This window comes from Phascolarctos cinereus, unplaced genomic scaffold (genome assembly GCF_003287225.1).
Source record: "Phascolarctos cinereus isolate Bilbo 61053 unplaced genomic scaffold, phaCin_HiC Scaffold_726;HRSCAF=1367, whole genome shotgun sequence".
NCBI classification, from domain to species: domain Eukaryota; kingdom Metazoa; phylum Chordata; class Mammalia; order Diprotodontia; family Phascolarctidae; genus Phascolarctos; species Phascolarctos cinereus.
Window position 1 is genome coordinate 272490083 of NW_027556098.1, and position 12748 is coordinate 272502830.

Here is a 12748-nt window from a genome sequence, read left to right on the forward strand (position 1 = left end):
ACTCTATAAAATTAGGATTATAATAATACCTACTTTTCTGGAGTGTTGTGAGAATCAAGTAAAATTATATTTTAAAAGTGCTTGTGAGCCTTAAAGCACTATATAAATGTTAGTTATTGTTAGTAGTAGTATTAATATTATTATTTTCTCCTCTGATGACACCTCAGGACAAGAATTGTCTTTTTTTGTGTGTGTCTGTGTGTCTGTATCCCCAGCCCTGAAGTATATTACAGGCATGGAGGAAACAGAGAAAATACAGGGTTTGGTTTGATTTTTCCAGAATTTAAGAATTTGAAGGGATCCCAACCATCATCTAGTAACAGTGTACCTGAAAAAGAGCCTTGCTTACAATGTACTTGACAAATGGTCAACTGGACTTTGACTGAACAGCTCCAGAAGCAGTCCACTATTCCTCAGTTTCCTCAAATTAAACTTGGCCTTTTTGTAGCTTCTGTTGGTCCTGAGTCTGTCTTCAAGGACCAAACTCAATAAGCCTAATTCTCCTTCTGGATGAGAGCCCTTCAGATACTTGAACACAACTATCATGTCTCCCGTTCCAAGTCTACTCTTCTCCAGGCCAAATATCTCCAGTACTTTTAAATGATCCCCTTGTGCCTTCACTTTCCTGGTTTTCCTATTGATTCTCCCTGGCATCAGAGGATTTCCTAAAGTATCATACCCGAGTATGTTTTGGAGAACCTTGAGGAGGTCAGACTGGCTGAAGTGGAGGAGATGTAGAGAGGAGAAGGGAGTGATGAAGTTGAAAAGACATATTTGGAAGTTCTTGAAAATTGGTCCTTGAATGCCAATTCTTTTTCAAATACACTTTTATTGCATTAAATATTTCCCAATTACAAAGGAAAAAAAATCTTAACTTTTTTTTTAAATTTTGAGTTCCAAATTGTCTTCCTCCCTTCCACCTCTTGAGAAGGCAAGTGATGTGATATTGATTATACATGTGAAGTCAGGCAAAACATATTTCTATATTAGCCACGTTAAAAAGAAAATACAAATCAAGAAAAATAAAGTAAAAAAAAGTATGCTTCAATCTGTACTCAGAATGAATCAGCCCTCTCTCTCTGGAGGTGGTTAGCATTTTGCATCATGGACCTTTAGAATTGTCTTGGATCATTTTCTTGATAAGAATAGCTAAGGCTTTCACAGTTGATCATTTCTGCAGTGTTGCTGTTACTGTGTACACTGTTCTGCTTCTGCTCACTTCACTTTTCATCACTTTATATGTCTTCCCAGGTTTTTATAAAACTAATCCTGCTTGTCATTGCTTATGGTATGGTAGTATTTTATCACAATCTTATACCACAATTGATGGGCATCTCCTCTATTTCCAATTCTTTGCTACCAACAAAAATAACTGCTATAAATATTTTGTACATATGAATCTTCTTCTATTTTTTTAATCTCTTTGGGATAAAGGCATAGTAGTAGTATCGCTGGGTCAAATGGTAGGCACTTTTATAGCCCTTTAAACATAATTCCAAATTATTTTCCAATTTGGTTAAACTAGCTCACAACTCCACTAATGGTTTATTAGTGTCCCAACTTTTCCACATCACCTTTAACATTTGTCATTTTCCTTTTCTGTCATGTTAGTCAATTTGAGAGGTGTGAGGTGGTAATTCAAAGTTGTTTTATTTTGCATTTTTCTGATCAATAGTGAGTTAGAATGAATTTTTATGTGACTATTGATGGTTTTGATTTCTTCTTCTGAAAACTGCCTGTCCATATGCTCTGACCACTAATCAAATGGAGCATGGCTCTTTTTTAGTGAATTTGATTCAGTTCTCTGCAGCCTTTATCAGATAAACTTATTATAATTTTCCCCCAGTTTCCTTTTTTCCTCCTAACTTTAGCTGCATTAATTGTGTTTGTGTAAAATCTTAATTTTAGGTAATCAAAATTAGCCATTTTACCATGTATGATTATCTCTGTCTCTTTTTTGGTCATAAATTCTTCCCTTATCTGTGGGATAGTCAGGTAAATTTTTCCATGATACCCTAATTTATTTATAATATCACCCTTTATGTTTAAATAATTTATCCATTTTGATCTTATCTTAGATATGGTGTGAGATATTGGAAACTGTGGCCAGTTTCTTCCAAACTCTTTTCCAGTTTTCTCAGTAATTTTTGTCAAATGGTGAGTTCTTACTCCCAAAACTTGGGTCCTTGAGTTTATCAAACACTAGATTATTATATTCCTTCAGTATTATATTTTATAACTTATCTATTCCACTGATCCACCACTCTATTTCTTAGCCAGTGCCAGGTTGTTTTGATGATTATTGTTTTGTAATATAATTTGAGATCTGTTAACGCTAGGTCATCTTCCTTCACATTTTTTTTTTCGTTGATTCCCTTGGTATTCTTGAACTTTTGTTTTTCCAGATGAATTTTGGTTTTATTTTTTCTAGCCCTTTAAAATATTTTTTTTTGTAGTTTGATTGGCATAGTACTGAATAAGTACACTAACTTAGGCAGAATTGTCATTTTTGTAATGTTGGTTTGTCCTACCCATGAGCGATGAATATTTCTCCAATTGTTTAGATCTGTTTTTATTTGTGTGAAGAGAGTTTATGTAGCCCCTAGTTTTGTCTTGGCAGGCAGACTCTGTATTATTTTATATTATTTGCAGTTATTTTAAATGGAATTTCTCTTTCTATCTCTTTCTGCTGGTATTTTTTTTTGGTAGTATATAGAAATGCTAATTTTATATGGGTTTATTTTATATCTTTCAACTTTGATAAAGTTGTTAAATTGAATGTCTGTTTTAAAATGCCAGGCTGAAGTCTTTTTCCCATGGTGAATGAGGAGTCCACAATACATGGATATTAATCAATGATGAATATTAATTATTCTATATCATTTTAATATATAAACAAAGATTTATTGATTAGGTTATTCAATACTCATCAACAAATCTATGCTAACTAAGCATTCTCTATGTATAAGGCACTGCTTCAATACCTACTCTGTTCCAAGCACTGTGCTAGGCCCTGGGAGGGCACAAAGATGACCAAGCCATGTATCTTGCCACATATAAGGCATTTCAGAAAAAGAAACAACAGTACTCAGTTGACATTTGAGAAGTAAGGGAAAATGAAGAATTAACGATTGCCATTTTGGCCTGGATGACTAATCAAAACAGGAGGAGAAGTTGGATTATAGGATATATGATAATAATAATAATATAATAATAATAATAATAATAATAATAATAATAAATATAACAATAATAATAATAATTATTATTATTATTCCTTCAACACAAATACTGCTTTTAATTTTATTGTCCTTGGGTGAGGTAAATTCAATATTTTCCACTCAGGTGTCTGTGGTCATCCATTGGGTTAGCAATAATTTAAATCTCATGTGAACTCCACTTCCTGAAGGAAAAGGGTTGAATCATTTGGATCTAGAAGGGTTCTACATGGTGAATCTAAGCAATCTTAACAAAACAGAGATCAGATTTTCCTTGAGCTCGGGGGATTGAGTTCTAAGTGAAATATATGGAATAAGATGCCTGCACTGAATAGTCTTTGTGTGACTTCCCATGACCCACTACTAATCTAAAGAATTTTCATATTCAAGGAGAATGGCCATTTGTCAAGTATCAACCAGAATTAGAGGGCTGAGTGTTTTTTACTTCATTGTTAAAGGGTGAATTGATCAGCCCTCCATTTTGGAATAACCTAATGCTTTCCAAAAGCCTTTCAGCACTATTTGTTTCAAGCCATGACTGTTTCTTTGACACTTTATAGGTACAGATTAGTTAGAAGAAAGTCTCACTCTTTCCACACACTCAGGGAAGCTGAGGTTCAGATAAGAGACCCTAGATTTGGAGAAAACATTGATTCATTAGTTTAATTTTTTTGTGTTATGTACCTCTAATTTCAAGGCACTAGACTAGGCATTGTGAGAAGATTAAAAAGAAAAAGGAGAATAGAACCCTAGATTTCAAGCTGTAAGGGACTATAAAGGTTGTCTAATCCCAACCCTTTATTTTCTAATGGACATAGAAAATTTAAGTTACTTGTGCAAGGTCACAGTGATAGCAAATGGTAATGTCCAGATGTGATCTCAGGTCTTTTGACTGCAAAAACAACACTCTTGCCATTGTATCCAGTCTATGCTTTCTAAGAATTTATAACTGATCTGGAAAGATAGAAAATAAATAAAAGGTTAATCAAAAGTACAAGAGTTCCATTACAAGAAAAACAATGAGAGAGAAAAAAAAAAACTCCCAACGTGTAGTGTTTTATGCTTGTATGATTCTCCACTTTAGACACTTTTGTTTAATCCTTAGAATAATACTATGAAGTAGTTAGTGCAGACACTTGGTTTCACATAAGAACAAACTGAAGTTCAAGTGGTTAAATGACTCACCCATGTTTACTCAACTAGTAAGTGATGAGATTGGCACCAGAACTCAGACCTTCTGACACTGTCAAGTGTTTTTTCCAACATAGAACAATAAGGGCCAAATAGGTGAAGTAGGTAATGGGTGTTAAGTTCAGAGGTGCAATAGTGGGCTTATAAAATGAGAGGATTGGACCTAGATGACTTCTAAAGTCCTTTCCAGCTCAAAACCATGGATCCAAATCTCTCTCTCTCTCTCTCTCTCTCTCTCTCTCTCTCTCTCCCTCATCTTTTTACAATGCCTACCACACTGTCTCATACATAGTAGGACAGAAGGCTTCAAAGAGATGGGCCTTGAAAGAGAGATTAAATATAAATAAGCTTATTAAATCAGGGATGGTATTACAGGTGCAAGGAATAGCATGAGCAAAGGTATGGAGGCAGAATTATACATGGTATGTTTAGATTAGTATTTCAGTCAGTTTTTGATCTTATCAGTATAGTGTTCTCTCAGTCTGTACAGATTGCAACCCACTCATGCATTTTCATTCTATGTGATTCTTTTCCTTGTTCTTCCATAGCTCTTCTGTTGATATTGTACCCAAAATGTATGAAGCCTTCTCTAGGTCTTTTTTGCATTTTGTAGGTACCATTGCAGCATGTGGCTACCCATTTGTTGACCTTCACTCTCATTCATTTCTTTCTTTAATTATACATTTTCCCAATGATATCCCTTACACCATTTCTTGCGCATTGAACATCTTGAGAAATATAGTGCAGATTCTTTGTTCCTAACATATGTCTTTCCACTGTCCATTGTGAAAAATGAAACTTTCATTCTCCAGAGATTGTTGTGTTCCAAGATTTGTAATTATTCAGTATAACTATGAGAACTTATTTTTTTATAATTTTTTGTTGTTTTTATTGTTTCAAGAAATCATTTGAGGTCATTGAGATTGGTTGACTTGAAGTTTTTGTCCTTGGAATAGACAATCATCTATACAGAGTCCAGGTGGAAGGTGAAGTCTCTGTAGATGGCAAAGTCCTCCAAATGCTCCTGATTTTTGATGATATTGTGACCCAGAATATTACTGGTCCTTTTAAGTAAGCCAATATTGTGCAATACCAATTAGTCTAATAATCCATACATAAAAACTAAATGGATAAAAAATGTTTGTTGTCTAGACTATAACATGTAGTTGGGTAGACAATTCAATGACTTAGTATATTAGTACATGTATCAGGGACTGCAAATGCAAGTGGATGATGAGGTCTGTGCAAAAATGGACAAGAAGATGAATTTGGGCTGAATTGTGTATGGGAAATTGTATAGTGCTTTCAAGCTGCTCCTTGGTGCCAAAACTCATCTCTCAACACAAATGATGGAAAGCTTGATAAGTCTTTAAACTGACTACTCTAATTGGAACAGAGGACTTATTCTTTTAAATAGTGAGAAGTAGGGAATATGGCATTTTCATTCAGCATGATCCATATAGGAATGGGTCAACTTTGCTCAAATACAGGTCTCTAGCATAGTTTCTCTATTCAGGTACGGTAAGTAGACTTCTAGCTTACAAATCTTCAAGATAGGAAGCAGGACTTTCCCCCTTCTGCTGAATAGTTTCTGTCACAGTGTGTACCTCCTTGTAATGAATCAAATTCATACCACCAGGGTGTGGTGGGGTTGAAAGAACAATGATCTGGGAGTCAAAGGTCATGGTTTGGATTTCTGGCTTTACTACTTATTTTCTTTGTTATTTGGGTAAATGATCTCATCTCTCTAGCTCATAGTTTCCTCATAAGTAAAATGAAGAGGTTGGCTCTAAGTTCCCTCAGAACTCTAGATCTCTGGTTCTAACATTCCATCTAAATATTTTCTTTACCAACTAAATAGCATGAGAGGCTCTTTCCATGTTTCTGAAGGCTGTGGCCTAAATCCCTGTAGTATTCCTCAGGGCTTAATGGCAAAAAAAAAAAAAAGAAAAGAAAAAAAAAGAAAATTCTCAAAGCTTAATGCCTGTGCTTTGGGTTTTCAAAGTATTATACTATTTACTCCCTGTTTGTCAATGAGTTGGATTTTTATTTGTTTTTGTTTTTGTTTTTTTTTTTGCAGCTAACTTTACTCTTTCAGATCACCACAGGGCCATTTAGTAACCATTCATATAGTTAATAATTATTATAATGGGTGGAACAAACTGCATTCTCCTTCCTTGTTGCCTTTGTGGAAAAATTGAAGTTACAAATTGGAAACTGGGAAGGGATGCACTCCTTTGGTCTTCATGTTTTCATATTTTCTCTATTACTATGTTTGCGAATGCTACAAGGGAATCCCAGAGTGAAGAAATGAACATATTATAAGCAACTTGAGGGCAGTGACTATGCCCTATGGACTTTTGAATCCTAGTTAGGGCTTCATAATAGTAGGTACTTGATTTGAGGGGTTTTTATTGAATAATAGTTCATATTTTGAGAGGCCTTGAGGCATAGTGAAAAGAGTCAACCTCTGAGTTAGGTCGATGATACCTGGGTTCAAATCATACCTCTAACACATACTGGAGCTGTGAGTCTGGGCAGGGTTTCCCTGGCAATTCTCTGGGAGTATAAGTTTCAGAACTGCTGTACTTCTTTCTTTATTAAAAGAGTTTCTTCACTAGAGCAAATGCATGAAAGAAAGAAAGCATTTATTAAGGTTTCTTATAAAAAATTCTGGGAATATAGATATAAAAGTAAGACAATCTCTCCCCTTGAGAAGTTCAGATTTTCATAGTGGGGAGACAATTCTTTTAAGAAAGTTAGAACCAGGGGAAAGATTCTTGATATCATTAGAATAGTGAATGGAATCAGAGGGCAGTTGATTGCCACACCTTTCTGGAAAGGCCAGAAACCATGGACTAAATGATTTAATTACTATGCCCAAATCAAAAGGTAGAAAGTTGGGGCAAGGGAATTGATAGATGGGATGTGAAACATAGTTTAGAGTGATCTAGGTGTAATGAATTAAGTGAATTTTTACTCATTCATCAGTCAGCATAATCCAGTTCTAGGCAGAGTTTCAAAGCTAAGTGGATTAACTGTTCCAAGGGAGGCAAGACATGTTCTCTGGAGTGGCAGTGGGTGATATTTCTAGGTAGAAAGGAGCATTGCAGCAGCGGTGAAGATGTCAAAATCCCAAGGGATAGAAGGCAATATGGGAAACTCCATGCCTTATCCAAACATCTTTGTAGGGTAGGCACTAATTTTGATTGGACATGAGGGACACAGAACAACTGGAAGGAGCTCCATTGTTGTCCTGAGCTGGAGTGATTAGTGCACCTGAAGGCAGAAATCTACGCTCATGTAAACCCTTAATAAACTGTTTTTGTGTGTTTGTTTTTATTTCTGCTTTTGCAGCTAAGTTGCTCTTTCAGGCTACTAAAGCACCTATTTAGTAACCATTAACATGGTTAATAATCATAATAATGGGTCCAAGGACTTGTGTTGTCTCCTTGTTGCCTTCATGGAAGAAGAAAGTTACAAATTGAAGACTGAAAAATGATGCACTCACTTGGTCCCCAAATCTTAGCATTCTCCCTATTAATATTTTTTCAGATGCAACAAGGGAATACTATAGTGAAGAAATGCGTTCATTACAATCTCTTCGAGCTTACAGTCAATTAACTATAGATTCATGATCTCAAAGACTAAATATTCCTTATGAAGCCTACCCCAGTTGCCATAGCAATTTCTACCTTCTCTAGATTGGCTTTGGGGATAGTCCTTAGCTGTTTGTGATGGGCTGAACTACCAATCGGTTGGGGTAGTTGAGAGGGCTAGTTACTGATTTCTCTTAATCTCACGGTGCTTGCTATTTTAAGTAAACTGAACTATGTTCTTTACTTCTGATATAAATTCTAAGTAGTTTGCTAATACAGCTAGATCTGAGGGAAAAATGGGGAATTTAGAATAGGAGGAGAGCATGAACCAATGATAACATCTGAGTTTGGGAACAATATGAAGAACAGATTCCCTTCCCCATTCTATTTGTGGCAGCTTTATTCCAAGAGAATTTAATGTAGTGGATTGTGTTTGAAAAAAATAGGTCAACCTGAAAGTATTTCCCTTCAACAATGCAGCAGCCACTGAAGATCATTTTTTATTGCTGTTGCTAGTGCTGTTGATTTCCCATTAGATCCCTTTACCAAACAGATTAGCTGTGTTTTCATTACATCTTTAACCCCGTGGTGTATAAAGCAAATAAAGTGCCAATCTGATATGAGTAGTTACCTAGTACATAATAATCACTTAACAAACGTGTAAATTGACTGGTATCCTATTACACTGTTTAGTGGTATAGTATTGATGTTGTTATGTTGCTATAATATATGGGAATGATAAATTGTACCATGTTGATTCAGCTATTGGAGAACAGGCATGCAGCAATCATATTTTGATTCCTATAGAGGACTTTTTAATTTTGGGTCTACCTGATGACTATGGGGAGGAAGCTATTGAAAGTGCTTTAATATTAACTAGAAAAGGTAAGAGAATGTAGCTGGTACCCTTGGAATCATACCATAAACGTCTGCAATTACTCATAAAGCTAGATGGTTAGTACTAGTCTAATATATACTATGCTGCCTCAGTGAGAGCATGCCTATAAGGTGCTGCTTCCTAGCAAGCCATGATGGAAACAAAGCTAGGAAAGCTTTCCTGTGCCCTGTAATTTTCCTTCCCTGTCAATGGGTGCTATAGTCATTTCCATTGTAGTGTTTTGCTGGGGAAACCCACTGAACCATTCTTTGGACTTATCAAACTGTTCCTGGAAATATGGGGAATCTCCTAGGTACAATTTCACTTTTAGACTAAACAAACTATGCTCAGAAATCAGATGGAGCAAAAATATAAGTTGGATTGGTGCTCTTAACTTAGAAGGTATTGTTTCCAGATCACTGAAAAACAACAACAACAACAACAACAAAAATAAAAGTACTTCAAGTCATTTGTCTATTGAGTTAGAGTCTGGACCCAGAACTTGAGCAAACAGTAAAAAAAAATCATAGGATCATAGATTTAAACCTGGAGGGGACCTTAAAGGCCATTTAGTCCAACCCCATATTTTATTTTTTTCCCTCAGACCATTTATTTAACAATTATTCCAAATAAATTCCATAGATATTAATGTTAAAGCAAAAGGCATAATAAATCACAATACACATATCACACTCTCTGAATACACACCATAATCTGCTATTAAATGTGCATGAAGAAACAATTTTCAATGTCCACATTCAGATATGGACAGTTTGAGACTGAAAATGACCTGTGCATAATTTTTGAATGCTACAGCATCTCACCTGAGAGGTGGTGAAAACTAGATAGACATTACAGGAATTTCAGAGAAGCAGACAGACATGGGAGGAAAACACATGGGCTTAGAGTAAAGCACAACTTCGGATTGCAGTTCACCCTCATCACTCCTCATCTTCTCCATATGAACATAGCATTTTTATAAGCCCTTTCAATTAACCCTCACCCTTTAAATGTAGTTGAGAAAACCTCAGGTTTTAATGGTATTATCCTTCTCTTTACACCAGGAGGACTGCAAAATTTATCAAACTATCTCCAGCCAGTTATTCATTCAGATGATTGCTGCCTTTTCCAGTCAGAACAGGCCTCCCAGCCACCAAGCTGAGGTTGACTTTTTAAGCTTGTTGACCTGGCTACCAAAACAAGTTGTGGAAGCCCTTCTGCTTTACCTGCTCAAGCAAGAAGGGGCAGCACAAGTATACCTGCTGACAAGGCAGAGTGCAGCAAATGAAGAAGAAAAGAAGACCAAAGGCTGATCTGCCCCCACAGCAGCAGAAAACTCTAAGCAAAGCAGTAGCCAACTTTAGTTGGTCATGGATAGTCCAAGCTTTCTTTCAGGAATACCCTCAGCCACAGTATGTACCCATACACCAAAAGGAAAGAAGCCTCGATATGTGCCCTAGCTTCCCCCACCTCCTCCCCCACCAGATGGCCACCGCAGCCCCTCCAGCAAGCTCTCCCTCAAGGTAGTTTCCCTGATAAAAGTTAAAAAATAGATTTAATCAAAACATTAACTGTCCAGGATGATTGCTATTCGCTCATTTTTTCCTTAAGTGTCAGCTGAAGCATACTATTCTCCATACCTCCAATTTTAAAATGTGTTTCTTCTATAAACATTGTCAGGTTCTTATTTTTGGTCCATTGTACTATCCATTCACATTCAAAATTCTAATTGCTTGTTGTGTATGTGTATACACAGACACACACACACACAGACACACACAGACACACACACACATATTTCCCTATATTCCAGGGCTTCAAAGAAGTTCAGAAAAAGCAGGCATTCTCCAGGGGCTGGACTATCCCCCACCCCAAGGGCTTCAGTACTGTTGACCCCAGCTCAGCACCAGGTAAGCTGTCAGACCTCTATGGCCTCCAGCTGCCACCACCTGAGGTCTCAGCACATAGAGACCGACGAGGTCGCTGCACCCCAGCAAAAGAAGCTTGGGTCAGTGCCCCGTGCTTAAATCCAGGAAATAGGCAAACACAAGAAAAAGCAGAAAAGGCTGATTCAAATCACCAATTCAGATCAAAACACAAATTCAGAGGAGGCAGAGCCAAGATGGTGGAGTGAAAGCAGTGACTTGCTTGAGCTGTCCTCCAAACCCCTGCAAATACTCATAAAAAATGGCTCTAAACAAATTCTGAAGCAGCAGAACCCACAAAAAGACAGAGTGAAACAAATTTCCAGCCCAAGACAACCAGGATGATTGATCAGAAAGGTGCATCACGCCAGGCTGGGAGCCCAGCGCAGCATGGCGTGGGCGCGCAGGCCACCTCGAACCTGGAGCAGGCCTCAGAGGACTGAATTGCGGGCAGCTATGGAGGTTTCCAGACTCCTCAATCCACCAATGCCAAAGACAACTTAGAAGGTCAGTGGGAAACGTCTGTTTCTGTCGGTGCTGAGAAAGGAAGGCGGGGTTTCAGCTCCATTCCCCAAGAGCACGGTTTGGGGAGGGGGCAGTTGCTACCCGAGCTTCTGGCCTACAGACTGAGAGGGAATCCAGTGGCTAATCAGAGAGGGATTGCAGGGATCTCTTTGCCAGTGCTGAGACAGGAATCTCTTGCTTTGCCCATGTTTGGGTCTGGGTCACAGTTCTGGGTGGCTGTGTTGGGGTGAGGAGGAAGCTGGCTTGGTGGAGCTTGTAGTGATTGTGGAGAGGAGCCCCTCCTCACAGTTACAGGGCAGAAAGGAATACTTGTGGTCAAGGCCAGGAAAGGAGTAAACAACTCACCCCTTATCATACCATCTTGCAAGAACTGAAAATTTACAGGTACCTAAAAGTATCTCTGAAAACAGCTGTACAAACCCCTGAAGCCTGGGACAGTACATTCTCCACATTGGAAGCAGACTTTTAACTTAACAAAGAGTTTAAAACTCAAGTAATTGGCTGGGATCATGAGTGAGCAGCACAAAAAGAGTCAGACTATATTATCCTTATTTGGTGACAAAGAAGATCAAAATATACAACCAGAAGAAGACAACAAAGTCAAAGCTCCTACATCCAAAGCCTCCAAAAAAATATGAATCAGTCCCAGGCCTTGGAAGAGCTCAAAAGGGATTTTGAGAAGCAAGTAAGGGAAGTAGAGGAAAAACTGGAAGAGAAATGAGAGTGATGCAAGAAAATCATGAAAAACAAGTCAACAGCTTGCTAAAGGAGACCCAAAAAATACTGAAGAAAATAACACCTTAAAAAATAGCCTAACCCAAATGGCAAAAGAGGTCCAAAAAGCCAATGAGGAGAAAATGCCCTAAAAAGAAAATTGGCCAAATGGAAAAGGAAGTCCAAAAGATTACTGAAGAAAATACTTCCTTAAAAATTAGAATAGAGCAATTGGAAGCTAGTGACTTTATGAGAAATCAAGACACTGTAAAACAAATCCAAAAGAATGAAAAATTAGAAAACAATGTGAAATATCTCATTGGAAAAACAACTGACCTGGAAAATAGATCCAGGAGAGAGAATTTAAAAATTATTGGACTATCTGAAAGCCATGATCAAAAAAAGAGCCTAGACATCATCTTTCAAGAAATTATCAAGGAAAACTGCCCTGATATAGTAGAACCAGAGGGCAAAATAGAAATTGAAAGAATCCACAGATCTCCTCCTGAAAGAGATCCCCAAAGGAAAACTCCTAGGAATATTATAGCCAAATTCCAGAGTTCCCAGGTCAAGGAGAAAATATTACAAGCTGCCAGAAGGAAACAATTCAAGTACTGTGGAAACACAATCAGAATAACACAAGATTTAGCAGCTTCTACATTAAAGGACTGCAGGGCATGGAATATAATATTCCGAGGG

General features: G+C 37.3%; 1 long non-coding RNA gene across 1 annotated transcript in view; it reads left to right on the forward strand.

Annotated features, from left to right (window-relative positions):
- LOC110192590 (uncharacterized) overlaps positions 1-11851 on the forward strand; it is a 101166-nt gene extending 89315 nt beyond the window's left edge. The window contains exon 3 of the long non-coding RNA XR_002320197.2: positions 9950-11851. This is a non-coding gene — a long non-coding RNA (uncharacterized LOC110192590). The remainder of the gene's footprint in view (positions 1-9949) is intronic.
- The last annotated feature ends 897 nt before the right edge of the window (positions 11852-12748 follow it).